This window comes from Saccoglossus kowalevskii, chromosome 16, assembly GCF_978046115.1.
Source record: "Saccoglossus kowalevskii chromosome 16, keSacKowa6.1, whole genome shotgun sequence".
Taxonomy (NCBI): Eukaryota; Metazoa; Hemichordata; class Enteropneusta; family Harrimaniidae; genus Saccoglossus; species Saccoglossus kowalevskii.
Genome location: NC_140656.1, coordinates 33,278,844 through 33,292,069, shown reverse-complemented (window position 1 = coordinate 33,292,069; position 13,226 = coordinate 33,278,844).

Genomic DNA, 13,226 nt, shown 5'->3' with positions numbered 1-13,226 from the left:
CACACTTTGAGTAGAAACCTTTCGTGGTTTTCACCACATCAGCACAATTTGAGTAGAAACCTTTCGCGGTTTTCACCACATCAGCACAATTTGAGTAGAAACCTTTCGGGGTTTTCACCACATCAGCACAATTTGAGTAAAAACCTTTCGGGGTTTTCACCACATCAGCACAATTTGAGTAGAAACCTTTTAGGGTTTTCACAACATCAGCACAATTTGAGTAGAAACCTTTCAGGGTTTTCACCACATCAGCACAATTTGAGTAGAAACCTTTCAGGGTTTTCACCACATCAGCACAATTTGAGTAGAAACCTTTCTGGGTTTTCACCACATCAGCACAATTTGAGTAGAAACCTTTCGGGGTTTTCACCACATCAGCGCAATTTGAGTAGAAACCTTTCAGGGTTTTCACCACATCAGCGCAATTTGAGTAGAAACCTTTCAGGGTTTTCACCACATCAGCACAATTTGAGTAGAAACCTTTCAGGGTTTTCACCACATCAGCACAATTTGAGTTGAAACCTTTCAGGGTTTTCACCACATCAGCACAATTTGAGTAGAAAGCTTTCGTGGTTTTCACCACATCAGCACAATTTGAGTAGAAACCTTTCGGGGTTTTCACCACATCAGCACAATTTGAGTAGAAACCTTTCGGGGTTTTCACCACATCAGCACAATTTGAGTAGAAACCTTTTAGGGTTTTCACCACATCAGCACAATTTGAGTAGAAACCTTTCGGGGTTTTCACCACATCAGCACAATTTGAGTAGAAACCTTTCAGGGTTTTCACCACATCAGCACAATTTGAGTAGAAACCTTTCAGGGTTTTCACCACACCAGCACAATTTGAGTAGAAACCTTTCAGGGTTTTCACCACATCAGCACAATTTGAGTAGAAACCTTTCGGGGTTTTCACCACATCAGCACAATTTGAGTAGAAACCTTTCGGGGTTTTCACCACATCAGCACAATTTGAGTAAAAACCTTTCGGGGTTTTCACCACATCAGCACAATTTGAGTAGAAACCTTTCAGGGTTTTCACCACATCAGCACAATTTGAGTAGAAACCTTTCAGGGTTTTCACCACATCAGCGCAATTTGAGTAGAAACCTTTCGGGGTATTCACCACATCAGCACAATTTGAGTAGAAACCTTTCATGGTTTTCACCACATCAGCACACTTTGAGTAGAAACCTTTCAGGGTTTTCACCACATCAGCACAATTTGAGTAGAAACCTTTCAGGGTTTTCACCACATCAGCACAATTTGAGTAGAAACCTTTCGGGGTTTTCACCACACCAGCACAATTTGAGTAGGAACCTTTCGGAGTTTTCACCACATCAGCACAATTTGAGTAGAAACCTTTCAGGGTATTCACCACATCAGCACAATTTGAGTAGAAACCTTTCACGGTTTTCACCACATCAGCACTATTTGAGTAGAACATTTTCAGGTCTTTCACCACATCAGCACAATATGAGTAGGAAGCTTTCGGGGTTTTCACCACACCAGCACAATTTGAGTGGAAACCTTTCGGGGTTTTCACCACAGCACAATTTGAGTAGAAACCATTCAGGGTTTTCACCACACCAGCACAATTTGAGTAGGAACCTTTCGGGGTTTTCACCACATCAGCACAATTTGACTAGGAACCTTTCAGGGTTTTCACCACATCAGCACAATTTGAGTAGAAACCTTTCAGGGTTTTCACCACATCAGCACAATTTGAGTAGAAACCTTTCAGGGTTTTCACCACATCAGCACAATTTGAGTAGAAACCTTTCAGGGTTTTCACCACATCAGCACAATTTGAGTAGAAACCTTTCAGGGTTTTCACCTCATCAGCACAATTTGAGTAGAAACCTTTCACGGTTTTCACCACATCAGCACAATTTGAGAAGGAACCTTTCGGGGTTTTCACCACATCAGCACAATTTGAGTAGGAACCTTTCAGGGTTTTCACCACATCAGCGCAATTTGAGTAGAAACCTTTCAGGGTTTTTCACCACATCAGCACAATTTGAGTAGAAACCTTTCGGGGTTTTCACCTCATCAGCACAATTTGAGTAGAAACCTTTCACGGTTTTCACCACATCAGCACAATTTGAGAAGGAACCTTTCGGGGTTTTCACCACATCAGCACAATTTGAGTAGGAACCTTTCGGGGTTTTCACCACATCAGCACAATTTGAGTAGAAACCTTTCAGGGTTTTCACCACATCAGCACAATTTGAGTAGAAACCTTTCAGGGTTTTCACCACATCAGCACAATTTGAGTAGAAACCTTTCAGGGTTTTCACCACATCAGCACAATTTGAGTAGAAACCTTTCGAAGTTTCCACCACATCAGCACAATTTGAGTAGAAACCTTTCGGAGTTTTCACCACATCAGCACAATTTGAGTAGAAACCTTTCAGGGTTTTCACCACATCAGCACAATTTGAGTAGAAACCTTTCAGGGGTTTTCCACACCAGCACAATTTGAGTAGAAACATTTCAGGGTTTTCACCACATCAGCACAATTTGAGTAGAAACCTTTCGTGGTTTTCACCACATCAGCACAATTTGAGTAGAAACCTTTCGAGGTTTTCACCACATCAGCACAATTTGAGTAGAAACCTTTTGGGGTTTTCACCACATCAGCACAATTTGACTAGAAACCTTTCAGGGTTTTCACCACATCAGCACAATTTGAGTAGAAACCTTTCAGGGTTTTCACCACATCAGCACAATTTGAGTAGAAACCTTTCAGGGTTTTCACCACATCAGCACAATTTGAGTAGAAACCTTTCAGGGTTTTCACCACATCAGCACAATTTGAGTAGAAACCTTTCAGGGTTTTCACCACATCAGCACAATTTGAGTAGAAACCTTTCGGGGTTTTCACCTCATCAGCACAATTTGAGTAGAAACCTTTCAGGGTTTTCACCACATCAGCACAATTTGAGTAGAAACCTTTCAGGGTTTTCACCACATCAGCACAATTTGAGTAGAAACCTTTCACGGTTTTCACCACATCAGCACAATTTGAGTAGAAACCTTTCACGGTTTTCACCACATCAGCACAATTTGAGAAGGAACCTTTCGGGGTTTTCACCACATCAGCACAATTTGAGTAGGAACCTTTCGGGGTTTTCACCACATCAGCACAATTTGAGTAGAAACATTTCAGGGTTTTCACCACATCAGCACAATTTGAGTAGAAACCTTTCAGGGTTTTCACCACATCAGCACAATTTGAGTAGAAACCTTTCAGGGTTTTCACCACATCAGCACAATTTGAGTAGAAACCTTTCGAAGTTTCCACCACATCAGCACAATTTGAGTAGAAACCTTTCGGAGTTTTCACCACATCAGCACAATTTGAGTAGAAACCTTTCAGGGTTTTCACCACATCAGCACAATTTGAGTAGGAACCTTTCGGGGTTTTCACCACATCAGCACAATTTGAGTAGAAACCTTTCAGGGGTTTTCCACACCAGCACAATTTGAGTAGAAACATTTCAGGGTTTTCACCACATCAGCACAATTTGAGTAGAAACCTTTCGTGGTTTTCACCACATCAGCACAATTTGAGTAGAAACCTTTCGGGGTTTTCACCACATCAGCACAATTTGAGTAGAAACCTTTCGGGATTTTCACCACATCAGCACAATTTGAGTAGAAACCTTTTAGGGTTTTCACCACATCAGCACAATTTGAGTAGAAACCTTTCGGGGTTTTCACCACATCAGCACAATTTGAGTAGAAACCTTTCGGGGTTTTCACCACATCAGCACAATTTGAGTAGAAACCTTTCAGGGTTTTCACCACATCAGCACAATTTGAGTAGAAACCTTTCAGGGTTTTCACCACATCAGCGCAATTTGAGTAGAAACCTTTCAGGGTTTTCACCACATCAGCACAATTTGAGTTGAAACCTTTCAGGGTTTTCACCACATCAGCACAATTTGAGTAGAAACCTTTCGTGGTTTTCACCACATCAGCACAATTTGAGTAGAAACCTTTCGGGGTTTTCACCACATCAGCACAATTTGAGTAGAAACCTTTCGGGGTTTTCACCACATCAGCACAATTTGAGTAGAAACCTTTTAGGGTTTTCACCACATCAGCACAATTTGAGTAGAAACCTTTCGGGGTTTTCACCACATCAGCACAATTTGAGTAGGAACCTTTCGGGGTTTTCACCACATCAGCACAATTTGAGTAGAAACCTTTCGGGGTTTTCACCACATCAGCACAATTTGAGTAGAAACCTTTCAGGGTTTTCACCACACCAGCACAATTTGAGTAGAAACCTTTCAGGGTTTTCACCACATCAGCACACTTTGAGTAGAAACCTTTCATGGTTTTCACCACATCAGCACAATTTGAGTAGAAACCTTTCGAGGTTTTCACCACATCAGCACACTTTGAGTAGAAACCTTTCAGGGTTTTCACCACATCAGCACAATTTGAGTAGAAACCTTTCAGGGTTTTCACCACATCAGCACAATTTGAGTAGAAACCTTTCTGGGTTTTCACCACATCAGCACACTTTGAGTAGAAACCTTTCGTGGTTTTCACCACATCAGCACAATTTGAGTAGAAACCTTTCGCGGTTTTCACCACATCAGCACAATTTGAGTAGAAACCTTTCGGGGTTTTCACCACATCAGCACAATTTGAGTAAAAACCTTTCGGGGTTTTCACCACATGAGCACAATTTGAGTAGAAACCTTTTAGGGTTTTCACCACATCAGCACAATTTGAGTAGAAACCTTTCAGGGTTTTCACCATATCAGCACAATTTGAGTAGAAACCTTTCAGGGTTTTCACCACATCAGCACAATTTGAGTAGAAACCTTTCTGGGTTTTCACCACATCAGCACAATTTGAGTAGAAACCTTTCGGGGTTTTCACCACATCAGCACAATTTGAGTAGAAACCTTTCAGGGTTTTCACCACATCAGCGCAATTTGAGTAGAAACCTTTCAGGGTTTTCACCACATCAGCACAATTTGAGTTGAAACCTTTCAGGGTTTTCACCACATCAGCACAATTTGAGTAGAAACCTTTCGTGGTTTTCACCACATCAGCACAATTTGAGTAGAAACCTTTCGGGGTTTTCACCACATCAGCACAATTTGAGTAGAAACCTTTCGGGGTTTTCACCACATCAGCACAATTTGAGTAGAAACCTTTTAGGGTTTTCACCACATCAGCACAATTTGAGTAGAAACCTTTCGGGGTTTTCACCACATCAGCACAATTTGAGTAGGAACCTTTCGGGGTTTTCACCACATCAGCACAATTTGAGTAGAAACCTTTCAGGGTTTTCACCACATCAGCACAATTTGAGTAGAAACCTTTCAGGGTTTTCACCACACCAGCACAATTTGAGTAGAAACCTTTCAGGGTTTTCACCACATCAGCACAATTTGAGTAGAAACCTTTCGGGGTTTTCACCACATCAGCACAATTTGAGTAGAAACCTTTCGGGGTTTTCACCACATCAGCACAATTTGAGTAGAAACCTTTCGGGGTTTTCACCACATCAGCACAATTTGAGTAGAAACCTTTTAGGGTTTTCACCACATCAGCACAATTTGAGAAGGAACCTTTCGGGGTTTTCACCACATCAGCACAATTTGAGTAGAAACCTTTCGGGGTTTTCACCACATCAGCACAATTTGAGTAGAAACCTTTCAGGGTATTCACCACATCAGCACAATTTGAGTAGAAACCTTTCATGGTTTTCACCACATCAGCACACTTTGAGTAGAAACCTTTCATGGTTTTCACCACATCAGCACAATTTGAGTAGAAACCTTTCGAGGTTTTCACCACATCAGCACACTTTGAGTAGAAACCTTTCAGGGTTTTCACCACATCAGCACAATTTGAGTAGAAACCTTTCAGGGTTTTCACCACATCAGCACAATTTGAGTAGAAACCTTTCGGGGTTTTCACCACATCAGCACAATTTGAGTAGAAACCTTTCAGGGTTTTCACCACATCAGCACAATTTGAGTAGAAACCTTTCAGGGTTTTCACCACATCAGCACAATTTAAGTAGAAACCTTTCAGGGTTTTCACCACATCAGCACAATTTGAGTAGAAACCTTTCGTGGTTTTCACCACATCAGCACAATTTGAGTAGAAACCTTTCGGGGTTTTCACCACATCAGCACAATTTGAGTAGAAACCTTTTAGGGTTTTCACCACATCAGCACAATTTGAGTAGAAACCTTTTAGGGTTTTCACCACATCAGCACAATTTGAGTAGAAACCTTTCAGGGTTTTCACCACATCAGCACAATTTGAGTAGAAACCTTTCGGGGTTTTCACCACATCAGCACAATTTGAGTAGAAACCTTTCAGGGTTTTCACCACATCAGCACAATTTGAGTAGAAACCTTTCAGGGTTTTCACCACATCAGCACACTTTGAGTAGAAACCTTTCAGGGTTTTCACCACATCAGCACAATTTGAGTAGAAACCTTTCAGGGTATTCACCACATCAGCACAATTTGAGTGGAAACCTTTCACGGTTTTCACCACATCAGCACAATTTGAGTAGAAACCTTTCGGGGTTTTCACCACACCAGCACAATTTGAGTAGGAACCTTTCGGGGTTTTCACCACATCAGCACAATTTGAGTTGAAACCTTTCAGGGTTTTCACCACATCAGCACAATTTGAGTAGAAACCTTTCAGGGTTTTCACCACATCAGCACAATTTGAGTAGAAACCTTTCGTGGTTTTCACCACATCAGCACAATTTGAGTAGAAACCTTTCGGGGTTTTCACCACATCAGCACAATTTAAGTAGAAACCTTTCGGGGTTTTCACCACATCAGCACTATTTGAGTAGAACATTTTCAGGTCTTTCACCACATCAGCACAATATGAGTAGGAAGCTTTCGGGGTTTTCACCACACCAGCACAATTTGAGTGGAAACCTTTCGGGGTTTTCACCACAGCACAATTTGAGTAGAAACCATTCAGGGTTTTCACCACACCAGCACAATTTGAGTAGGAACCTTTCGGGGTTTTCACCACATCAGCACAATTTGACTAGGAACCTTTCAGGGTTTTCACCACATCAGCACAATTTGAGTAGAAACCTTTCAGGGTTTTCACCACATCAGCACAATTTGAGTAGAAACCTTTCAGGGTTTTCACCACATCAGCACAATTTGAGTAGAAACCTTTCAGGGTTTTCACCACATCAGCACAATTTGAGTAGAAACCTTTCGGGGTTTTCACCTCATCAGCACAATTTGAGTAGAAACCTTTCACGGTTTTCACCACATCAGCACAATTTGAGAAGGAACCTTTCGGGGTTTTCACCACATCAGCACAATTTGAGTAGGAACCTTTCAGGGTTTTCACCACATCAGCGCAATTTGAGTAGAAACCTTTCAGGGTTTTTCACCACATCAGCACAATTTGAGTAGAAACCTTTCGGGGTTTTCACCTCATCAGCACAATTTGAGTAGAAACCTTTCACGGTTTTCACCACATCAGCACAATTTGAGAAGGAACCTTTCGGGGTTTTCACCACATCAGCACAATTTGAGTAGGAACCTTTCGGGGTTTTCACCACATCAGCACAATTTGAGTAGAAACCTTTCAGGGTTTTCACCACATCAGCACAATTTGAGTAGAAACCTTTCAGGGTTTTCACCACATCAGCACAATTTGAGTAGGAACCTTTCGGGGTTTTCACCACATCAGCACAATTTGAGTAGAAACCTTTCAGGGGTTTTCCACACCAGCACAATTTGAGTAGAAACATTTCAGGGTTTTCACCACATCAGCACAATTTGAGTAGAAACCTTTCGTGGTTTTCACCACATCAGCACAATTTGAGTAGAAACCTTTCGAGGTTTTCACCACATCAGCACAATTTGAGTAGAAACCTTTTGGGGTTTTCACCACATCAGCACAATTTGACTAGAAACCTTTCAGGGTTTTCACCACATCAGCACAATTTGAGTAGAAACCTTTCAGGGTTTTCACCACATCAGCACAATTTGAGTAGAAACCTTTCAGGGTTTTCACCACATCAGCACAATTTGAGTAGGAACCTTTCAGGGTTTTCACCACATCAGCGCAATTTGAGTAGAAACCTTTCAGGGTTTTTCACCACATCAGCACAATTTGAGTAGAAACCTTTCGGGGTTTTCACCTCATCAGCACAATTTGAGTAGAAACCTTTCACGGTTTTCACCACATCAGCACAATTTGAGAAGGAACCTTTCGGGGTTTTCACCACATCAGCACAATTTGAGTAGGAACCTTTCGGGGTTTTCACCACATCAGCACAATTTGAGTAGAAACCTTTCAGGGTTTTCACCACATCAGCACAATTTGAGTAGAAACCTTTCAGGGTTTTCACCACATCAGCACAATTTGAGTAGAAACCTTTCAGGGTTTTCACCACATCAGCACAATTTGAGTAGAAACCTTTCGAAGTTTCCACCACATCAGCACAATTTGAGTAGAAACCTTTCGGAGTTTTCACCACATCAGCACAATTTGAGTAGAAACCTTTCAGGGTTTTCACCACATCAGCACAATTTGAGTAGGAACCTTTCGGGGTTTTCACCACATCAGCACAATTTGAGTAGAAACCTTTCAGGGGTTTTCCACACCAGCACAATTTGAGTAGAAACATTTCAGGGTTTTCACCACATCAGCACAATTTGAGTAGAAACCTTTCGTGGTTTTCACCACATCAGCACAATTTGAGTAGAAACCTTTCGAGGTTTTCACCACATCAGCACAATTTGAGTAGAAACCTTTTGGGGTTTTCACCACATCAGCACAATTTGACTAGAAACCTTTCAGGGTTTTCACCACATCAGCACAATTTGAGTAGAAACCTTTCAGGGTTTTCACCACATCAGCACAATTTGAGTAGAAACCTTTCAGGGTTTTCACCACATCAGCACAATTTGAGTAGAAATCTTTCAGGGTTTTCACCACATCAGCACAATTTGAGTAGAAACCTTTCAGGGTTTTCACCACATCAGCACAATTTGAGTAGAAACCTTTCGGGGTTTTCACCTCATCAGCACAATTTGAGTAGAAACCTTTCAGGGTTTTCACCACATCAGCACACTTTGAGTAGAAACCTTTCAGGGTTTTCACCACATCAGCACAATTTGAGTAGAAACCTTTCAGGGTTTTCACCACATCAGCACAATTTGAGTAGAAACCTTTCGGGGTTTTCACCACACCAGCACAATTTGAGTAGGAACCTTTCGGGGTTTTCACCACATCAGCACAATTTGAGTAGAAACCTTTCAGGGTATTCACCACATCAGCACAATTTGAGTAGAAACCTTTCACGGTTTTCACCACATCAGCACAATTTGAGTAGAAACCTTTCGGGGTTTTCACCACACCAGCACAATTTGAGTAGGAACCTTTCGGGGTTTTCACCACATCAGCACAATTTTCAGGAGTCAAATAAAATGAATTCCATGATTTCCTGGTCATTGTTCAAACTGTATTTTTTCATCACTGAAGCAAGATTTGGGCTGATGACCTTTCATGTTGTACATGTAGATATTTGCAAAGTTTACTGTGCTAGTCAAAATGTCATTGATTCTAAAACTGCTGTCTCGGGGTAGGCATATGATCTCAAATGCATTACCTTTAAAATTCTAGTATTAATCATGTCATTAATTGCTACCTTGAGTACAAGTTTGAGAAAAAATTGAAAAAATAAATGAATGTCCATATTCCTAACATATATCATGCACAACCAAAAAATCATTAGAAAGATTGGGGAGGAGTTTCAATGCTGTGTGAAGTGTTAAATTATTCTTTTATTCACAAAGACTAGTTATTTATGATATTTTGTTTAAATCATTGCCTCAAAAATTGATATTCATGATAATCTGTGAATTTGTATTGCTGATGTCTAAATGCCTTCTGATTTCCTATCGAGTCAGAATTGTTCTAAATTGTTTCCTGTGGTAATGGCTGAAAAATGATTCCAAGTTGAGCTACCAGTGAATTTATTTCCACTAATTTATTGTTACTCTTATAAAAAAATGTATTTAAATCATGACTGTAAACTTTGTGGAAATTTGGTTTTCTATTGTGAAAACCAGCTTACACTGCCTTTTTGGCGTTCTAGACTGTGAATAATTCTGTAACATCATAATACATAGCATGGTTTATAAATATATCTTTGATGATTTGAATGCCAAAGTCTAATTTTATCACTGCATTTGATCCTAACACAAAGCCTTAAAACTGTATGAGGATGAATAGTGATGGTTAATGGTACATTTATATCTATTACACAGAGCTGCAATTAAACCCAACTGTCAATTTTATTTAAGTTAACTTGATATTGTGTTTAGCAGTTTCCTGATCATTTTGTCAAACGAATTTTCACTGGATTTTACTTTCGCTGATTTACTGTGAAAAAAACTTCAAATGAAAATACAGTATTGTATATTAAAACAAAATTGAAATTAACATCACCAAAAATATGATCTGATGGCTGAATATTGTCCCCAGGTTTATATTGACACTCCAATGTATTGAGTTTAAATTGATTACTTTGAGAGCGCTGTTTTACACAAATTGAAATCTATGCACATATCACAGGGTACAGCTGGGTTGATTTATTCCTATTGACAGTGTATTAGAAAAGAGCAAGCCATGTATTGACTTAACATTACAGCTGTATTCTGTTATGCGATAACAATTAACTTTCCATTGTGTGTTATTGAATCTATTGGCATATATAGAGGTATAATGACCTTTCAGTCAAATTCAATCTGTTTTATTGATTCTTTGTAATTGAATAATATGTAAACAGTTGAGTGCTATTATTGACCTCTGTTTAGTCTTATTTTACCTGTGATCCCACTGATGCGTCGACAAAGACTCATACCGGTAATTAGTTTGACATTATTTGAAAGGTTACTCATATCTTGATTATTGTTCAGTATATATTACATATTTCTATAGATTGATATATTGTAATACAGACTACAATATAATGGCATATGAAAACATGCTGAGTAAATTTGGGTCATTCAAAGTCTGTCAAAAAATAATTCCTTATGTATCCCAGTTTGGTCAATTTCAATAGTCAATGGAAAATGATGATCATCTCATCCAAAGTCTGCAAAGATACAATAAAAATGTACCAAAAGTAGCAGCATGATGGCAGGGCTAATGCAATTGTAAGATATTGACTTTCATTGTTAATATAATGCCCTTTGACATTTAGGAGGCAATACATGTTCTGTATAATGACTTCATTAATGACCCACATGGTAGTATTCAAGCACAAACTATATTGTAATTTTGACTTGTAATCTACATTGATATTGTGTATTTAACATAATAACCAAATTATCATGATTAGTTTTCATGTGTAATTGTAAATCTGATGAAATCACTGAAATATTCTAAAAATAAATTCTAAGGTGCTGTGTTAGAGATTTTTTTCATGTCTAGACATTAATATTATGACTTACAATTAATGATAATTCTTGGGGCACATAAATAATTTAGAATTATGCTTAGATACTAATGGAACTATCCTACCTTAAACAAACACAAACTTTTTAACTGACCTAACAAAGTGCAAAATGTAATTGTTTTGATGACATTGATTTTGACAAAATTCTCAAAAAAAAATAAAATAATTAATTGCATTGGATTGAAGCATCTTGCGTCTGGAATATTTGTTGAGAATAAGTCAGTAATGAACTAATGGGATGGTTGACTTATTTAATTTTCTCTGAATTCAAATATTGTTAAGTTTTATTTGAAGCTGCCGTAGAAAATGAGGGGATTGGATGAAAGCCTCTGACTTCTTGTTAGCTACGAGGGCTAATTAAAACATTCAGTGATTCAAACATGTAACTGTTTACATGAGCAATTGAAACTTTGGCTTACCGATATAACAAATACACATTGTGCAACCACCCCATTCTGTTCACATGTTACAATGCTGCTGTTTTATTTTTGCCACTTTTGTACACATCTTTTTAAATAGAAAAAAAACACATTATACTTTGTTGTAATGGTAGAGTGCCAGCTGCTTGGATACAGCAGCAATATGTTGTCATGGCTATGTGCAAATATGTTTTTCTGAAGATTTCTTTTTCTTTGAGCAACAATGAGTTCCCACTTTTAATTTTGTTAGCTCAAGTTAGTTTTTTGATTTCATAAAGGGGCCTTTTAGAAAATAAGAAATGTAACAAAAGAATGTATGAAAAGTTGTGTTAATAATTCTAGGTATGGTAGTGCTACATTCCTGTAAATTTACTTGTTTGGTCTAGATAGTTTCCATTATATGACCACAATGAAATTCAGTAATAATGCATTGGAAATCAAGCTTGATAACTTGTGGTCAAGTGTAATAGTTGCAGCTTTTTTTTTTCTTAGGTGTTTTTAATTTTATTCATGAATATCAGTCAATGCTCTTATCATGTGATTATAAATGAAAGCATTGATTGGTAGATGAGCAGGTGTTTCAACCATCTTGATTCAAACAGGCAATCACATTGAGGGCCTTTTCATTTTCTGTAGAGACTTTGTATATTTTATTAGTGCATCCTTTGTGAGAAACCCAATTTTTTCACTCCTGTATACATGTGAAGGCAGCCATTCTCCATTTGTGTTGTATTTTGTTAATAAAATGATAAAACCAAATTTAGTGAATTTGTTATTGCATGCACAAACTATACACTCCTTCCCAATATTGCAATACACCCTTTGAGTGTCATTGTCAACTGTTGGCACCATCTGCAAATTTATTTACAGTCCCACATGAAAAGTATAGGAATAAATTTTGATCTGAGGCTGTATTGTTTGAAATTATGACGAAATTTACGGACAATTTTACTTGATGTGTATAGAATTTGCACTAATGTCTGTTATGAGAAATAATCGGCACTCAAAAACGTTTGTCAACCACAAAACATCTTCCCATTGTTTCAAGGATGCTCTCCACAAGCATATGAAATTGTCAGCATGGTTTTATTCACATTTTGAAAAGAAAATTGTACTAAAATATATTTATTCTGTATTTATAACAGTTAATTCGACAAATGAAAATTCACAGAAATTTGTTTCAGCTATTAGAACAGAATGATAGAGCTTTTATAATACTAGTTTAAAAACACTTCAAAAACAAAGATTGCAGGGTTTGAAAATGTAGATTCTCAGGAGGCAACAGTACTGTTGACCTCTCTCCA